Raw genomic sequence first — 17,488 nt, forward strand, 5'->3', positions numbered from 1 at the left:
AATTATGGAACCTTGAGTAAGTCTTGATCTCAATATCTTTATCCTTTTTTTAAAAATAGAAATGTTGGGCTATATGATTTCTAAATGACAGTTCTAAATTTCTATAGTCCTGTGTTTCTGGGGTCTGGAATATGAATGGTCATGAAAACAATTGTAGAAGAAGAGTCTTGTTTTCAAAGATATTATATTCCCTTCCTTTTGCCCTCTCTTCCTTTGGTTTAGTATGCTCTCCTAGCATGTTCCCATCATCTCTTCTGCTCTTGGGTAATAACTCTGGTATCCTACTAATGGATTTGTGAGTAGAACAAAGGGTGGAGAATTCAGAGGAAACTTTCTTATGAAGTCAAATAATAAACCTCTGTGTGCTCCCATTTTCTTATGAGCTAAGGAGACACTTCTGCTACTTTGCCCTCTCCTTTTTCTGATTTGGGCTGCACTCCTCCTTTATCCTTTTCTCAAATATACCTTGTTTATCGTAATGCTGCTTTAGGGGGATCATCAATGCAGTTCCATTAGGGGCCAACCTTGAAGAAATCAAAATATCAGTTAGACCTGGGATGCTGACTCTTAGAAATGTCTTTCAATGGTGTTGACGGGCACTACTGTGCTTGGATTGAATTTTTAAAACCACGCTGGTGTTTGAACAAGGGCAGATGTTCTCAGTTGACTTCCATTCATTTTCTTATATCTTCTAAATACATCTCCCAAAAGGACAAGTTCTCTCTTCTAGATATCTCTTGCTTTTCAGTAAACAAAGGACAAGGAGACTTTTTTTTTTTTAAGATTTTGATCAAGGAAAAATTATGCATTCATTAGTTCAAGGGGCTTTAACTTTTCCCTTCCCAAGAGCTGCCAATTCTTCCTCTCTCTCCCAGACAGATGTGCCTTTTTTAGAAAGGACAATTACAGAGGATCAAGGGAGGGTTTAAGTTTTGTATGCTTTAATCAATCAAGTATTCAATCAGTCCTTAAACCTGTATTAGGCTATAGTTATGTCTTGGTTGGTGGCCAATAAGGCCTTGCTATTTCTAAAAGACTTGAACCAAATGTGACAAAAAAGGAAAATGATAAATACTGGAAAAGATATGGGAAAATTGTAACATTAATGCATTGTTGGTGGAGTTGTGGACTGGTCCAACCATTCTGGAGAGCAATTTGGAACTATGACCAAAGATCTATAAAACTTGGTATACCCTTTGATTTAGCAATACCACTGCCAGATCTATATCCCAAAGAAATAATAAAATGGGAAAAGGACCCACATATACAAAAATATTTATAGCAGCTCTATTTGCGGTGGCAAAGAATTGGAAATTGAGGGGATGCACATCAGTTGGGGAATAGCTGAACAAGTGATTGTATACGAATATAATGGAATACCATTGTTCCTTAAGAAATGATGAGTTGGTGGACTTCAGAAAAACCTGGAAAGACTTATATGAACTAATGCTGACCAAAGTGAGCAGAACCATGAGAGCATTGTACACACTTAACAGAAAGATTGTGAGATGACCAACTTTGATACACTTAGCTTTTCTCAGCAATACAATGGTCTAAGACCATTCCAAAAGACTCATGATGGAAAATGCTAATCACATCCAAAGAAACAACTATGGAGTCTGAATGCAGATCAAAGCATAACATTGTCTCTCTTTTTTTCCTTTCTCTTGGTTTTCCCTTTTGTTCTGATTCTTTTTTTCACAACATGGAAAATGTGGAAAATATTTAATATTACTGTACGCGTATAGCCTATATCAGATTTGTACCATCTTGGGGAGAGAGGAAGGGAGAGAAGAAGAAAAAAAAATTGGAACTTAAAATCTTATATAAGTGAATGTTGAAAACTATCTTTACATGTAATTGGGAAAAAGAAAATACTATTAAGTGGGGAAAAAACTTAATCAGCACACCCTTGATTGTTATCCAATACTAGACTTAGGTCTAAGTCACATTTGCTCCTTACCTATTTTATAATAAATATTTATATTGAAAAAACAAAAAAAAATATAAAAAGTAAAAGACCTAAGCCAACTAGAAGCAGCCAGAGAATTCATTTTTGGACTGCTCAAGTGCTGAGCTAGACATTCAAATGAACAGCAAGCCTGCTCTGTTCAATAACTGGTTATACTTAAATTATCCAACTCACCCAATCAGCACTTGGAACACCCCCTACAGACAATATATTGGTGATAGGGGCCCATAAAGGAGATTCTGATTCTTAATCAAGGGGAAAAAGTCAGTTTGTCAAATGGAAAATGTATTCAATCAAGTGCTACCAATATTCCCTCCCTGTACTCTCCCACCTCTGCTCCCCAACAGAGTCAGTAATTTTCCACATTCCTGTGGGTATATACTGTGCTCAGACATGATAACCAGATGACAGGTAACCAGTTATGTGATTTCTTGAACTGACTCTTTATTATCTACCTTAGAAGCAGGTGGGATTTGCTAAGGTTTTGCTTAAGGTTTCAAAAATTTACTAAGCCTGACCAGGACTCTTAATCTTCCCAGGACGTTTTTTTGAGCCTGTTGGATTTGAGAATGAGTTTTGTCTCTCTTGGGAGATTAGTTGGAGCAGTGGTGGTTATTGAAGAGAAATCCCTGGGCCTGTAGTCAAGAGACCTGAATTTAAGACCTAGTTTTTAACTTCTAGCTGTTTCACTTTGGGTAAGTCACTGGTGCAATAGCCCAAGTGTTTTCATGTATAAGATAGGGATAATAAGACCTGTATTACCTACATCACAGTGTTATTGTGGAAGTGCTTTGTAAGTTAGAAAACATTATAAAATGAGAGTTATTAATAATTATCCCCACATTCTACTGTCCAACCACCTTCTTAAGTCTTGCTGCCCATACCTGAGAAATCTAAGGGCTTTTTCTCATTCCTTATCTTTCCTGACCCATCTAAAGCATTTGAGTATTCCCTTGAACACTCTTTCCCCTCTAGGTTTTCATGACACTGGTCTCTCCTAGCTTTCCTCTTATTTACTTTCCTCTTACAGTTCCTTAGTCTTCTTTGCTGCATCTTTATCCACAGAATACCCACTAAATGTGAGTTCCTGCCATCCCTCCCACCCCCACATTCCACAAGGCACAGTCCTGGCCTCTCTTCTCCCATTGCTATATACTACCTCACTTGATTATCCCATCAGCTTGAATGGGCCCACTTTTCATTTCTATAGAGATGATTCTCAGCTTCTATATTTATCTAGCTCTAATCTCTCTTCTGAGCCAGTCCCCCATCACAAACTGCCTTTTGAACATTTCAAAATACATCTCTTGTAGCTATATCTAACTCAATATATCCAAGACAGAGCTTATTTTCCCTAAAGTGCTGGTCTGACCATGTCACTGCCTATGGCTCCCTGTTACCTTCAGAATCAAATATAAAAATCACTGTTTGGTTTTTAAAGTCCTTCATAACACCTTCTTTTGTTCATTTTTAGGTTGTGTTTGACTCTGTGACCCATTTGGGATTTACTTGGCAAAGATACTAGAGTAGTTTGCCATTTCCTTCTCCAGCTCATTTTACAGATGAGGAAACTGAGGCAAACAGGGTTCAAATGATTTGCCCAGAGTCACAAGCCAATAAGTGGCTGAGTCTGGATTTGAACTCATGAAGATAATTCTTCCTGATTCCAGGTCTAGCACTTTATCCATTGTGCTACTTGGCTGCCCACACTCTTTCTACTTTTCCACTTTTCTTATATCTTACTCCCTACCATGTACTGTAGGGGCCAGTGATAATGGCCTTCTTGCTGTTCCTCAAACAAGATACTTCATCTCCTAACTCAAAGTATTTTTTTCTGGTTCTCCCTCATGCCTGGAACTCTCTTTCTTTCCTTAAAGTCTCAGCTAAAGTCCCATCTTCTGCAAGAAACCTTTCCCAATTTTATTTAATTTTAGCACCTTCCCTCTGAGACTTCTTTCAATTTATTCTCTATAAAGCTTGTTTGTACATAGCCATTTACGTGTTGTCTCCTCCATTAGACTGTCAGCTTCTTGAGAGTGGGACTATTTTCCCCCTTTTTTTTGTATCCCCAGGGTCTAGCACAATGCCTGGCATTCTATAAAACTTGTTATCTCCAGATTGGAGGTTTTAACCTTTTATCTCTGCATTACTCTCTGTCTCTCACTGCTTTTTAACTGGGGACTGCCTCCAGGTTCACTATTTTATGGAGCTCCTAGGCATGATTTATGTAATCCCCTACTCTGTTCCCCTCTCCTGTCCCCTGAAGCCATTTTATTATTAACTTTACCAATTACCTGACTGCTGAATGGATGAATCTCATGTCTGCTCAGCATTCTGTGACTTTGAGGATCACAGTGGTCGGCTTGACCTTCACTCCCTTAAATGCAATTGTTTTTCCTATTATAACATAAGCTCCTTGAAGGCAAGAATGGTCTTGGTTTTGCCTTTGTGTCAATATCCATAGCACTTACTATAGTGCTTGGTGTATAGTTAGCACTTAATATACGTTTTTCATTCATTATCCAGTGACCCCAATTATATTGGTCATTCACTTTGTGGACAACTGACATAACAGAAGAGCTAAGAACAACTTTGGTTTATTGTCCTGGGCGTCTTGAATTAATGGGTCTCTTCTGGGAAGATGTACAAAAGCTGTTTCACAGTAGTTTACATCATGCCCAATCAGCCACAAGTTTTCAAGGGTGAAAAGAACAAGCATTTATTAACTACTGTAGCATCATTTCCAAGCCTTACCCCTGCTAGGGCCTTCCCACAAATGAATACTCACAGCTTGCTGCCGGCTTCCCCTCTCTCCCTCAGCTCTGACTACTCTGACCAACTTCCTCTGAGCTCTGCTCCACTCTCCCTGTTCCAGCCCTTCCTGCTCTACCTGCTCAGCAAGTTCCTCCTACCACATACTCTTGAGACTCAAGCAGGTCACATGGGCTTATTGATGGATGGGAAAAATCTTCCTATTTACATTACCATTACAACCACCTACTGTGTGCCAGGCCTTGTGGTAAGTACTTAACAAATATTATCTCATTTGATCCTCACAACAACCCTGGGAAGTAAATGTTACTAACAGCTCTTTCAACAGTGGAGACCACATGGTATTATCCTCTCCTTTTCTTCTAACAAAGTGATCAGCATCAGAATAAGAGAGCTGGAGGCACAACTAATGGTGAACTGCCTCTTACAGCATGAGGATCAATGAACAAATCAATCAAAAACTATTTACTTAGCATACACTATGTGTGGAACACTGTACTGAACAATGGGGCTGCTGCATCTGTAGCCTCTGATTTCGAGGAATTTAAAATGCAGTGGCAAAGGAAAGTGAAAAGATAAATAACCGTGCAGAAAGGCATGTAATATGTATCCAATGAATGGAATAGGCAGTGAATACTATGGGACTTCAGAACATAAAGAAATTGCCTATAACTATAATGAACTAGGAAAACTTCCTGTAGGAGATAGTATTTAAGCTGGGCCCTGAATGCTAAGTAAGATTTAGATAAGTGAAGAAAAGGGCAGTAGGTACACAAATGAATGAAACTGCAGAGATGGGAAATCACAAATATACTTGAAGAGCTGTGAATAAACCAGTTTGGATGGAATGGCAGATTCATGAAAAGGTAGCCTTATGTAATAGAATGAATACTGAATTTTGAATCCCAAATGTGACACATACTAAGAATGTGACCTTGGGTAAGTCATATAACTTTCCCAAGCCTTGGTTTCCCCATGCATCACCATTGTTTATACCTCCAGCTCTCTTGTTCTCATACCTGTAACTGTTTCAGAAGAAAAGGATAGGATAATATCGTCATCTCCACTATTGAAAGAAGTTAATAGTGCCTACTTCCCCAGGGTTGTTGTGAGGAAGATAGTTCAAGTACTGTGTGCCTAGTCATGTGCCAAGTGCTTTACAGCTAGAACTATGTGAAGGAGTAGAAGGCAAGATAACAGATATAAGTTGGGGCCAAGTTGCAGAGGTCTTTAAATGTCAAGCCAAAGAGTTTGAACTTTATCCTGGAGGCAGTAGGGAGTCATTAAAGTCAAGAGAGTGACATGGTCAGAGTAATGTTGAGGGCTTTGGAAATTATTCCCAAAATAACTTTGTAGATTACCAAGTCCTCTAGGTTTTATTCTTCAGTTAAATCCAATCCAATCCAATCCTTGAGCATTTATTAAGCACCTACTATGTGCCAAGCATTGTGATAGGCATTGGAGCTACAAAACCAAAATGAAATAGCCTTTGTCCTCAAGGAGCTTATATTCTATCAAAGAAGACAACACACATATATGTATACACTAAATGTATTTTTATATACACACACATACACACATACATGGTTATATTAGATAGGAAGACACTAGCAGCTGAGCAATCAAGGAAAGTTTTTGTGAAGAAGGTAGCACTTGAGCTGACCTTTGAAGGAAATGGGGGCTTCCAAAAGGTGAAGGTGAAGAGGGAGTGTGTTCTGGCATAGGAAACAAGGCACAAAGGTAGAAGATGGAGTCTCAGGTCAGGAACAGCGAGGAGACTAATCTGACCACAATGTGCATGAAGGAGAATAATGTCCAATAAACCTGGAAAGGTGGTGAGTGGGTGCCCTCTTCAGATATGATAAATATAGAGGAATGGTAAGTTTGGGAGGAAAGACAATGAGTTCTGTTTGGACATGTTGAGTTTGATATTCCTATTGGACACTTGCTTTGAAATCTCTACTGGGCAGCTGGTGATATGTTCAGCCCTCCCTCACTCAAATCAAAGTCAACTGCAAGTCATGTCATCATTTCCCTGATGCCGTGCCATGGTCCTCTTCGACAATGAAGGACAAACACAACAACATGAGCAGCTCAATATATAGGTTTGGGAGTCATTGACATAGCAATGATAATTGAACTCTTTGGATCTAATGAGGTCACCAAGTGAGAAAGTATAAAGGGAAAAGAGGGCACAGGACAGGACCTTGAGGTACACCCACAGTTTGAGGGTCAGATATGGATGATAATCCAGCAAAAAGGACTTTTGAAAAAGCACTGAGGATTCTTTTTTTTAATTCCCAAGGGTACTTCTTGTCAAGTCCTAGCACTATTTACTGTTGAGGTCAAACACTGTTAATCACACAGTCACTCCCATGATCATGTGCTTTATCCAACAAGAGAAGGCTCTGGTGGATAACACCAAGCCCCCTCTGGTTCTGTCTTTCCCATTTCTCCATCCCCTTTGTCCACGGCACTGCTAGTTTTCTTAGTCAAAGAGTTCAGCATAGATTTTATGTACTCAAACTATCTGCCTCCATCCTTACTCATGGGAAAATTCCATGCTTTCCTCATCCCCCATTGTTTCAATGGAGTTCACACAAATACTGCATAACTCTATTTAGTTATGAAATCATGATAGGAAAAGGAATAAACCCAAACATATTGAGAAAACCATTGTGGGTGTCTCATTGGTGCCCACAGTTTCTCTTAAGTCTCGGAAACACTAACCTTTTTGTCTGCCTCTACAGGAAAGGCCCAAAACAGAAAGGGCAGCTTATAGCTCCTAAAATGCTGATTCCTTCTCTGGGTAATCCCATCTCTGCTCCCTATTGACTGCTCTGGGGATTGTCCCACTGAATCTCTCACACTTGAGTATGAGTGTATTCTCAGATCCTTTTCTTTCTTGACAGGGAAGGCAGCTAGACAAAGAAAAGATAGGAAACTGACTTTTGGAGAATAAGTTGTATTAGAAAATATTTAACAACCAGCTCTCCAAAAAAATACTCCAATATATTTTTAAAGTTTAATCCTCATTATTAACATTTTATTCATCACTTTCTTAATCCTAGACAATCAACCAAACAATAAATCAAGCTCTGCTTTGTAGCATTTGCTGACACTGAATATTTAACAGTTGTCTGGCTGGTTTGAGCTGGCTTCAGCACACTCCTGACAGTGAAGCATATAATAAGTACTTTCTAGAGATTTTGAACAGGTTATACTAGGTTACCTTGCATAGAGTTGACTTCTCTAAGTCTTCCTCTTCTTCAGAGACTTCTCACAAGGACTGAATGAAAGATATTCTGTGTACTTCATACCTGGTTCTGGTATTCATAGCTTTCAGACTTCTAACATGGATCAGTGTCTGCCCTAGCTCCCCTCCATCCATGCATCCATGGTAACAGGAGGCAGTCAAATCTTTGATGTTCAGACACTCTTATCCTAACTGTTTGGAACTTAATAATAGTAGTCATAACATTCTAACACATATCTAACTCATGTAGACTTTGAAAGTTTGCAAAGAAATTTTATACACATTCTCTCTTTTGAGCCTCACAACAACACTACAGAGTAGAGTAAGCACCAGAGGTCTCGTGACTCCTATTTCACAGATGAGGAAAGTGGGGCTGAAAGAAGATATACAGCATGTCCAGGGTCAGGGAATTAGCACCAGAGACTGGACTTGTACTTGGGTTTTTCATGATTCTAGGTCCAGCTCTCTTACCATTCCAACAACCTGCTTCTCAAATGCTAACTACCGTAGCTGTGTAATTGTGTGCAACTTCCTTAACTTGACTCAGCCTCATCTTCCTCATCTATATATCATGGGTCTTGAGTAAAGCAGCATTTCTAAACTATGTTGGGTAGATCCCAGGTGACCCATATGATATGAATAGGGATCATGGGATTATAGATCTTGAAACTAGAAGGGGAGCAGCTAGGTGGTGCAGTGAATAGAGTACTGGCTCTGGAGTCAGAAGGACCTGAGTTCAGATCTGACCTCAGACACTTAACACTTAGTGTTATTAGCCTTGTGACCTTGGGCAAGTCACTTACCCCCAATTGCCCTTCCTTCCTCCCTCCAAAAAAAAAAAAGAAAGAAACTAGAAGGGACCTCAGAGATCAACTAGTCCCAGCCCTCCCATTTTACAGATTAGGAAACTGAGGCTTAGAGGGGGTATAAGTAATTTATCTAAGGCCACATGCATAGTATGCCTCAGAGGTGAGAATTAAACTGAAATCCTCTGATTTCAGAGTCAGTAAGAGTTTCACAGCTAGAAGGAAGTATTTTTCCTCTAAAATAATTAACCTGAAATTTTGTCAATGAAAGATACTTATTACATGAAGCAGTGTAAAAATAGGCTTAATTTCCTCTATTTTTTTCTATAAAATGTTCCTAATTCTGTTTTATTCCAGAGTTTCCATTTCCTCAGACACTTCAGAGTGGAAGTTAAAGGTTCCAATTACATGTACCCAAGTGACCTATGCCCCCAAAGTCTAGAAAACACAAGATTACATGTTCTAAAGCATCTAAATCCTTTTCCAGGTGCAGATTCTCGGATTCTCTGTCTCTCCATGAATGGGGAAGCCTATCACATCAGACACTAATGCCAAGGCTGGTGGCTGGAGGCAGAGCAGCCTCACTCTTCTTCTACTCATTACCTCGAGATGGAAAATAGCAGGAGATGTGGTCAAATCTGAAATTCCGTGGGAGTCAGTGGAAAGGGGTTATTTGTTTCTTCAAGAAGCGCTTCAGGAAGCACATTTAGCCCCTAAACCAAAGTCCACCTGCACAAACAAATGCAAATTAGACTAATGCAAAAGTGGTCCATTAGTGCCCTCAGATGCTAGACCAAAGAATTCTTTGGATTTGGGTGAATTTCACAGAATTTTAGAGCCAGAAGGCAATTTAGACATTATTCATTTCAACTCCTTTATTTTTACTTATGAGAAAATGTAGGCCTAGAGAGCTTAAGTAACTCACCCACAATACCATAGCCATCATAGTAAAGGCTAGAGTTGGGACCTGAAGCTGGATCTTCTAATTAATAACTATCACTCTGCAAATGTTTGAAATTCCACTATGAAGCACCCATTTCTTTGGGTTTGACAGCGACTGTCCTTTCTTTGTAGTCCTCATTTAAAGTCCCAGTCCCAAGGAGGAGAGTGTCATAGACAGTCTTGAGTGTCTGGATATAAATAATTTACCTAATCCTTTTTAAAAATCCTTGACAGATAAGAGGAGATCCAACTGGTGGAAGGCATGAGCTGATGGCATCAGAGAAAAGACACCCTGAAACCCCTTAGGGTCCTTTGAGAATCCTGAGAACCATATGCAGCTTGCCTGGTTCTGGGATAGTGGGTCAGAGCATATTTGCTCTAAATCAACCACAGAGCATTTATTAAGTACCTGCTATATGTCAGGAACCATGTTAAGGGTTGGGGATGCAAAACCAAAAGTGACCAAGTCTTTGGACCTTGAGTACCTTACAGTTTAGCAAGGGAAGACAATAGGCAACTATATAGACACATATAAAATATGTAACAAGATAGATAACGAGATAGTTTCGGGGAGAAGGCACCAGCAACTAGGGAGGATCAGCAAAGGCTTGAAATAGAATGTGGCTCTTGAGCTCAGCCTTCAAGGAAGACAGGGATTCTAAGAGGTGGGGGCAAGCAGGGAGTATATTCCAGGCATGGCAGAATGCCAGGCATGGAGATGGGGCACAGACTGCTGTGTGTGAGGAACATTATGAAAGAAAGTTTGGTTATACTAGAGTGTCTGTGAAGGGGAGTCATGTGAAATAAAACTCTAAGGGCAGGTTGGAACCAGGTCAGAAGGGCTTGAAATGACATTCAGTCGGTCAACTAGCATTTGTTAAGCTCTTACTACTTGTCAGGCATTGTTCTAAGTGCTGAGGGTACAAAGAAGGGCAAAGAAGTCCCTGTAAGGGGCTTACAGTCTAAAGGGGTCAGCAAGATGCAAACAACTATGTACAAATGAGATACACAATTTAAATCAGGGACAGTCTCAGAGGGAAGGGACTAAGATCAAGGAGAACTAGGGAAGGCTTCTTGCAGAAGGTGGGACTTTAGCTGAGATTTGAAGGAAACTGAGAAAGTTAGGGGGCAGAGATGAGATGCAGAGTGCTCCAGAATAGAGAATGGCCAGTGGAAATGCTTGGAGTTGGGAGAAGGAGGAATTTGTATTTGATCCTAGAGGTAATGGAGGGTTACTGAAATTTATTGAGAAGGGAAGTAACACAATCAGATCTGCACTTCAAGAAGAGTAATTGGGCAGTTGTGTGGAGGACAGATTGGAAGGGGAGAGACTTGAGGTGGAGAGACAATTTCAGGCTATTGCAATAATTCAGGCAAGAGGTTATTGGAGACTAAACCAAGGTGGTGGTGCAGTGAGTGAAGGTGTCAGACACAGGAAATGTGAAAGTAAAAATGAGAAGAATCAGCAATTGATTGAATGTGTAGGGTAAGAGTAAAGGACTTGATGATATTGAAGCTTTAAACTTAGGCCATTAGAAGGATGGTGATCCCTCTAATAGAGATGAAAGTTTGAAAGAGGGGTGGATTTTATGGGGAAAGGCAATGAGTTTTGGGCCATGTTGAGTTTGAGATAGATCCCTCTGGACATCTAGTTCAAATTATACAATAGCTGATGATATAAAACTGGTTGTCAGGAAAGAACTTGGGGGCAAATACCTAAATCAGAGTTATCAGTAAAGGGTACCACAAATTGTTTAGCCTTTCCCCGATCAATGGATATCACATTATTTCCAGTTTTTTGCTACTACAAAAAGTTATTATAAATACTTTGTATACTTGAGGTCTTTCTATCTTTGACCTCCTTGGGGTGCTATACATATATATGTATGCATGTATACATGCATGCATATACATAGACAGTATATATGCATATATAATGACATAATATTTTATTATATAATCATATAATTTTATTAATTTAAAACTGTTACTTTATGATTTATTTAGATATTTATAATGCTATAATAAAATTACATGTTCTATTATATACACATATGATGTGTATATGCATATGTAAATATATTTTATGCACATATTACTTCCTGTGTTACAGTATAAATTTATTGAGGACAGGGATTATTTCACTTTTATCTTTGTGTCTCCAGGGTCTAGTACCTGGCACACAGTAGGTACTTAATAGATGTTTGCTTGATTGACTATGCCTTACAAAATGATCACTAGGTCAACAGGTATGGGCATTTTAGGCCCTTTCTTAGCATAATTTCAAGTTGCATGCCAGAATGGTTGAAAAATTCACAGCTCCACCAATAGTACATTAATGTATTTATGTTTCCATACTCTGGGGAGCGGCTAGGCAGCCCAGTGAGTGGAGCATCGGCCCTGGAGTCAGGAGGACCTGAATTCAGGTCTGGCCTCAGACACTTAACACAAAACTAGCTGTGTGACCTTGGGCAGGTCGGTTGGCCCCAGTTGCCCTGCCTTCCCCCCTTAAAAAAAAAAAAAGCAAAAATATATTTCCATACCCTCAGTTGATTTTTCTCATTTTTGTCCTTTTTTTTTTTTTGCCAATTTGCTACATATGAAGTAAGACCTCAGATTTTCTTTTATTTGATTTTCTCTTATTAATAGTGATTTGGACTTTAAAAGGCAGGGACTCTGATCAATACAGCAACCAAACAAGTTTTCAGAAGAATAATGAAGAAACATTTTACCCATTTTCTGATAGACAGCTGATGGACTCAGAGTGCAGATTGAGACATACCTGGTCAATCCAGAGATTTGATTTAACTATACTTGTTTATGTTAGATATTTTGTTTTTCTTGTTTTCTCAAGAGCAGTGGAAATGTGGGGAAGAAGGGAGAGAAGGGGAGAGGGAGATCTTAATTTGAAAAGAATTAATTAAATCATAATGATTTGGAACAATTTTTCTTTTGGTTGCTATGAGCTTTCAATTCTTCCTTTTGAAACTACTTTTTTCATATCCTTTGATCATTTATTAATTCAGGAATGGTTCTTGGCTTTAAATATTTGTACCAATTTTCTATATGTTCTAAAACATATATCTAATATCTAAATATTAGACCCTTATAAAATATATGTGATACAAAGATTTTTTCCCCAAATCAATAATTTTTTTCTTTACATTATTTGTAAATAACAGCCTAGTTTCTATGAAGTCCAATCTAATGTTTTTTTAGGCACCAGATTTATAAACCCATGATGATCAGAATGGTATACTTTGTGCCAGAAGAATAATTTAAAACCAGGTATGGTTGTGGTACTGAGGAGTCTGAGCTTGGTAGATTGCTTGAGCTCCTGAGTTCTGAGCTACAGTAGGCTAAGCCAATCAGGTATCTGTATTAAGTCTAGCACCAATATGATGAGTGTTCAAGAATGGACTACCTAAGGCAGGTTATAATAATTTAGGCTGGAAACAAAGGTCAAAACTATGCTGATCAGTAGTGGGATGAAGCTGTGAGGGGCTGCTGTACTTCAAGCCTGGGTGGGATATGGAGAACCAGTTTCCTAATTAATGAAAATTTAAAATGTTTCTTTTATTCCCAGGATATGAAGTGCCTTTCTCTCTTCTATTTCCAGAGAACCTGGGTCCCTTAAATATGTTGAAAAGGTATGGAAGATATTGTGGTTTTTTTTGGTAGAAGGTTCTGCTGATCTCTCTTATTTATGATTCTCTTTGTCCTAGCCTTGACTATAGTCCTTCCAAACTTTAGTTCAAAACTAACATGTGCACCCCTTCCCCCCACACACAACTTATAGGAACATTTTCCCCCCATTTTTTTTCCTTTCTGGATTTCAAAGGCAGGAAGTTTTCAGGGTGCTGACCCCTAATGTTTCAGCATGAAAAGATGTCCTTTTTAACTTGTCACCACAGCTGCCAGGTATATCCTAAATTCCATCTGTGGTGAGATGAGAGGCTTTATAAACATCTCTCCACTCCAGATGGGATGCTGAAGTAAAGCTTTGTATGTGAGGGGGGATTGATAGGTGGTACCAAGTCACCAGCCATCTGTGAAGGATTGTGGTTCTGACTGAGTCTAGAGGCAGACAAAAAAGACTTCCAAAGACCATTCAAGGTTCTGGGGTAATTCTGGTTCCTTGAGTTCCCAGATGAGACCGATTACTCTTTCTTTATAAATAAAAACAAGAGATTTCAATCAGTCTAGATTAAAAAACCAGCTAGAAGTTATTGGCATATACTTTCCCCTTTTAACCAAGAGACTCCACATTCAGAATTACCCCAATAATTGGCCTGCTGATGTTCAGGTAGTTAAGGCCTCAGCTTGCCCTTCACCAGCTCAATTGGCTCCCTGCTGTTGATGGGATGAAGAATCTGTTTGTTTTCATGGAAGGCAGATGCAGCTCTCAGAAACACCCTCAAACAGAGAACTCTCAGGGGAAAAAATTCTGACACTTGAAAGGATAACCCGTGTCCTCCCCTCTGCCAGTGCCTTATGACGCATCAGTTTCTTCAGGAGAGATCTGTTATCTCAGAGAGCAGTAAGAGATGAATTAACAGCCCTGGTGGAGGAGTAGACTTGAGCAGAGGGTGCTACTTTCTGTGGAAATATGAAGAGATCAACAATACTTTGTGTATTCATTGGATTTTGAGCTGGAGGGGACCTTAGAAGTCAGCAGGTCAGGAGTTCTTGTGATTTTTTTTTGAGGGGGGGTGTCAATCACCCCTGTGGCAGTCTAGTAAAATCTATTGATTCTTTCTTATAATAATGCTTTTGAATGCATAAAATAAAATATATGGCATTATAAAGGAGATTCAGGAGTGATGGGTGAAAGTAATTCCTGCTACCAAGGGAGGCTGAGGCTTGTGGTTCACTTGAGCTCAGGAGTTCTGAGATGTAGTAGGGAAAGCTACTGAGTCTAGCACCAATATGGTGAGTCTGCAAGGCGGGGTGGTGCTGGTGGTCCTGATGAAGCGCCACTAGGATGTATAAGAAAGGGTAGGAGCACCTTCCTGTTGGAAAACAGAGCAAATAAAAGTTCCTGTGTTGATCCCTGCACTTCCAGGCTGGGTAAGAGAGGAAGACCTAGTCTAAAGGAATAGCAAGCAACAACCCCCCCCCCCCCCAACAAACCAAAGAGCAAAGGAAATTTCACTGAAATATCAAAATATTTTAAAACCCAAACAAATAGCAAGTTTACAGACCCAGGGTTAAGAGGCTCTAATTTAGAGCAACCCCTCTAACTAGTACATCCCAAATTGTCTTTATTTATTTGTTTTCTTGGTGTATTCCTCAGTGGAATGGAAGCTCCTTGAGGGCAAGTAATTTTAGGTATCTTTGTATCCCCAGCACCTAGAACAAAGCCTTTTGCAAAGAGTAGTTTCTTAGTAAAAGCTTGTTGAATTCAATGACTAAATCACTTCATTTTATGTATGGGGATACTGAGGCCCAAGAGAGTTAAATGACCCAGAGGTACTGAGCGGCAAAGCCAGGATTTGAATGCAAGTTCTCTGACCAAATACTTTTTAATATAGCATAATGGCTTACTATAAAGTTATCTAACAATTCTAAACAGAGTTAAAATGGAGGGTTGGGGTTGAATTTATTATGCTTCAGTTGATGCAAAAAAAAGCAGGGGTAATGATTATGATCTCAGGTAGTTATGGCTAAAATAGATTTAATTAAAAGAGATAAATAGGGTATCTAAATTTTGACAAAAGGTACTATGGACAATGAAGCAACATCAGTACTGAACCTATCTATATGCATCAAATACTACAGCATCTAAATTTTTAAAAGAAAAATTAACTGAATTACAGGTGGGGATAGAGAATAGCATTATAATACTGAGGGTCTTAACTATTTCTCTCTCAGAACTAGATATATCTAGCCAAAAAAATAAATAAGAAATAAGTCAAGGAAGTAAATAGGATTTTAGATAATCTAGATATGGTAGCTATCTGGAAAGAAGTGAATGGAAATAGAAAGGAATACACCTTTTTTTTTTTCTTAGCAGTTCATGGTACCTTTACAAAGATTGACTATATATTAGTAAAAGTATCTTTTTCAGATCACAGTGTAATAAAATTACATTTGATAAGAGACCACAGAAACATAGATTAAATAATTGGAGGTTAAACTACCTAATCTTAAAGAATGAGTTGTTTAAAGGACAAGTCATAGAAACAATCAGTAATTTCGTTAAAGAGAATGACAATAATGAGACAACCTACCAAAAACCTATGGAATACAGCAAAAGCAATGATCTGAGAAAAATTTCTCTCTCTAAATGGTTACCTCATTAAAATAGAGAAAGAGCAGACCAATGAATTGGGTACACAATTGAAAAACAAACAAACAAACCTAGAAATAGAACAAACTAAAAATCCCTAGTTAAACACCAAATTGGAAATCCTAAAAATTAAGGGTAAAATTAGTAAAAATTTAGTATAAAAACCATTGAATTAGTAAATAAAACTAGGAGTTGGTTTTATGAAAAAAAAACCCCAATAAAATAGATAAACCATTGGTTAATTTGATATAAAAATGAGAGAAGAAAACCAAATCACTAGTATTAAAAAGGGTGACTATACCACTAATGAAGATGAAATTAAAACAATTATAAGGAGTCATTTTGCCCAATTATATGCCAATAAATGTAACAATTTAAGTGAAATAGAAGAATATTTACAAAAACATAAATTACTTAGATGAGCAGAAGAAGAAATAGAATATCTAAATAGATCTGCTTTAGAAAAAGAAATTGAACAAGCCATAAATGAGCTTCCTAAGAAAAAAGCACCAGGGCCACGTGGATTTAGAGGTGAATTCTATCAAACATTTAAAGACAAACTAATTTAAGTATTAAATAAATTATTTGGAATAATAGACAAAGAAGTGATCCTGTGAACTTCTTTTATGAAACAAATATGGTACTGATACCTAAACCAGGAAGAATAAAAACAGAGAAAGAAAATTACAAACCAATTTCTTTAATGGATATGGATGCAAAAATCCTAAATAAAATACTAGCTAAAATATTACAACAATATATTACAAAGATTTTACATTATGACAAAGTGAGATTTATACCAGGAATGTAAGGATGGTTTAACATAAGGAAAACTATTAACATAAATGATTACATCAATAATAAAAGTAAAAAAAGTCATTTGATATATGTGGAAAAATTGGGACTCTAATTCATTGTTGGTGGAATTGTGAACTGGTCCAAACATTTTGGAAAGAAATCTGGAATTATGCTCAAAGGGTTATTATCTGCCTATACCCTTTGACAAAACGATACCACTTCTACCTCTATTTTTTTTTTTTTTGCATTTTGGAGAGGGGAAGATAGGGCAGTTGGGGCCAAGTGACTTGCCCAAGGCCACACAGCTAGTTTTGTGTTGTGTCTGAGGTCGGATTTGAACTCAGGTCCTCCTGACTCTAGTACTGGTGCTCTATTCACTGTGCCACCTACTTGCCCCATGCTTAGAACTTTCTTATGCCCATCATGGTAACATGGTACAGTGGAAAGCACACTGGATCTTGAGTAGATGGCTAAGATTAAAATCCTACCTCTGATGGATGGTTGTTCTTCATTCTCAAGAGGATCAAAAAGACATCACTACACTGAGGTCAAGGTACAGTGTGTCCAACTGTGGTTGATCAGACCAATAAGAGCTTGGAAGGTTCTACGCAAGGGTCAGCTACAAATAGCCCACGTGAACATTTGGAGTG

Source organism: Petaurus breviceps, unplaced genomic scaffold (genome assembly GCF_028583685.1).
Source record: "Petaurus breviceps papuanus isolate PSGF00001 unplaced genomic scaffold, PetGlider_PUasm1.0 179, whole genome shotgun sequence".
In the NCBI taxonomy this organism is placed as follows: Eukaryota; Metazoa; Chordata; class Mammalia; order Diprotodontia; family Petauridae; genus Petaurus; species Petaurus breviceps.